Raw genomic sequence first — 2,765 nt, 5'->3', positions numbered from 1 at the left:
GAGGACGGGGTGGGGCGCAGACATCCTCTTCACCGGCTCTGAGTCCCTCCACAGAGGGTAGGGGTGGGGAGGGGCGCGCCGGGAGGATGGCGGCAAGGCCCCGTGAACTATATGGGCCCCCCCGGGCGCCCCAACGCACACTGCTGGCAGAAAACGCAGTCCGGTCAGTGCCCACAGGAACAGTGAACTCTGGAGGCCAGTCGGGAGCATCCGGGCCCTCGTGGGTCAGCATCCGGCCGCTGGGACTCCCTGTGCCCGGGAGGATGCGGGAGTTCCTGCAGGCACCGCTGCCCAGGGCTGCCTGGGCAGGTCAGGGGAGAGGCCTTGGAGAACCGCTTTCTGGTCCTCCTCGCCCTCTGGACAGGGCTGCTGTGGTGCCCTGTCTCCTCTGAGTGGTGGTGGTGTCCAGGTGGATCAGAAGAACTCAAGTCCCCTACCCAGCGCTGGCATTTCAATCCCTGCACGTTGACTGGCGTCAGGATGGAGAAAGGATGTCAAGCAGAAAAAAACTGTCCTCTGTTAGGACGTTGCCCCAGGAAGAGGAATAACTGCCCACCACATCAGGGACCCGTAACGTGGGAGACACGTCCCAGGTCCTGACTGAGCACCCTGGGCTGCTTTATTTCAGGTACTCTCCCATCAGGAAGTCAGTTCTTTGGAAGATTGTTACTACCGTGAAGATTTGAGGAAAAAAAGAGGAAGTGGTAGAGGAAACTGAGTGATGGGAGTTTCCAGGTGAGAATATTTGATGAACTTCCCAGGTGGCTCAGTGGCAAAGAATCCGCCTGCAATGCAGGAGACACAGGACATGTGGTTTGATCTCTGGGTTGGGAAGATTCCCTGGAGAAGGGAATGGCAACTCCAGTATTCTTGCCTGGGAAATCCCATGGACAGAGGAGCCTGGTGGGCTACAGTCCCTGGGGTCGCAAAACATTTGGTGACATGACTTAGCAACTGAGAGCTGAGATTCTACAGATACACCTCAGAAAGTGGAATAAAAGAGAGAGGGGCTTCCTTGATGGCTCAGTGGTAAGGAATCTGCCTGCCAGTGACGGAGACGCGGGCTCAATCCCTGACCTGGGAAGATCCCACGTGCTGTGGAGCAGCTAAGCCCGTGTGCCATAACTACAGAGCTGTTGCTCAGAGCCAGGAGCCACAGCTGCTGAAGATCTGAGCCTGGAGGCCCTGCTCCACAGCAAGAGGAGCCACCACAGCGAGAAGCCCGCACGCTGCAGCTGGAGAGCAGACCGTGCTCGCCGCAACCAGAGAAAAGCCCGTGCAGCCAGGAAGACCCAGCAGAACCAAAAATAAAGAAATAAATTAGATTATCCAAAAAATTTAAAAAAGAGAGGACTTGGATCAACATTTACGCTTAGAGAATATCAATGCTGCTGCTGCTGCTAAGTCGCTTCAGTCATGTCTGTCTCTGTGCGACCCCATAGACGGCAGCCCACCAGGCTCCCCCGTCCCTGGGATTCTCCAGGCAAGAACACTGGAGTGGGTTGCCATTTTCTTCTCCAAAGCATGAAAGGGAAAAGTGAAAGTGAAGTTGCTCAGTCATGTCCGACTCTTCGCGACCCCATAGACTGCAGCCCACCAGGCTCCTCCATCCATGGGATTTTCCAAGCAAGAGTACTGGAGTGGGGTGCCATTGCCTTCTCCGAGAGAATATCAATACCTTTCAGGAAAACTCTTCTTGTTTGCTTCCTGTTTTTCTTAGATTTTCCCCAGTTACACAGGAACCAATTAGACTGTCAGTCGAATGTGAACAGAAAGACTGCATCCACAATACTGACACGGACTCAGCTGTGATGCGGTTGTTAGTGTTGCCGAGCTAGGCGTCGTGGATCTGTGTTTAAAACAGTGCTTTTCTGTTGGTGGGAATGTAAACTGACACCGCCACTATGAAGAACACGGTGGAGATTCCTTTAAACACCAGGGATAAAACCGCCATATGACCCAGCGATCCCACCACTGGGCATATATCCTGAGAAAACCATAATTCAAAACGACACATGTACCCCAGTGTTCACTGCAGCACTGCTTACAGTAGCTTAGGCATGGAAGCCAAGGACGGAGAAGCTCCACACAGTCAGCAAAGACAAGACCGGGGGCAGACTGTGGCTCAGATCATGAATCCATATTGCCAAATTCAGGCTTAAATTGAAGGAAGTAGGGAAAACCACTAGACCATTCAGTTCAGTTCAGTTCGGTCGCTCAGTCGTGTCCAACTCTTTGCGACCCCATGAATTGCAGCATGCCAGGCCTCCCTGTCCATGACCAACTCCCAAAGTTCACTCAGACTCACGTTCGAGTCGGTGATGCCATCCAGCCATCTCATCCTCTGTCGTCCCCTTCTCCTCCTGCCCCCAATCCCTCCCAGCATCAGAGTCTTTTCCAATGAGTCAACTCTTCGCATGAGGTGGCCAAAGTACTGGAGTTTCAGCTTTAGTATCATTCCTTCCAAAGAAATCCCAGGACTGATCTTCAGAATTGACCGGTTGGATCTCCCTGCAGTCCAAGGGACTCTCAAGAGTCTTCTCCAAAATCACAGTTCAAAAGCATCAATTCTTTGGCGCTCAGCTTGCTTTATAGTCCAACTCTCACATACATACATGACCACAGGAAAAACCATAGCCTTGACTAGACGGACCTTTGTTGGCAAAGTAATATCTCTGCCTTTCAATATGCTATCTAGGTTGGTCATAACTTTCCTTCCAAGGAGTAAGCGTCTTTTAATTTCATGGCTGCAGTCACCATCCTGT

Source organism: Bison bison, unplaced genomic scaffold (assembly GCF_000754665.1).
Source record: "Bison bison bison isolate TAMUID 2011002044 unplaced genomic scaffold, Bison_UMD1.0 scf7180017864080, whole genome shotgun sequence".
In the NCBI taxonomy this organism is placed as follows: domain Eukaryota; kingdom Metazoa; phylum Chordata; class Mammalia; order Artiodactyla; family Bovidae; genus Bison; species Bison bison.
Note: the sequence above shows the minus strand (reverse complement) of the source record.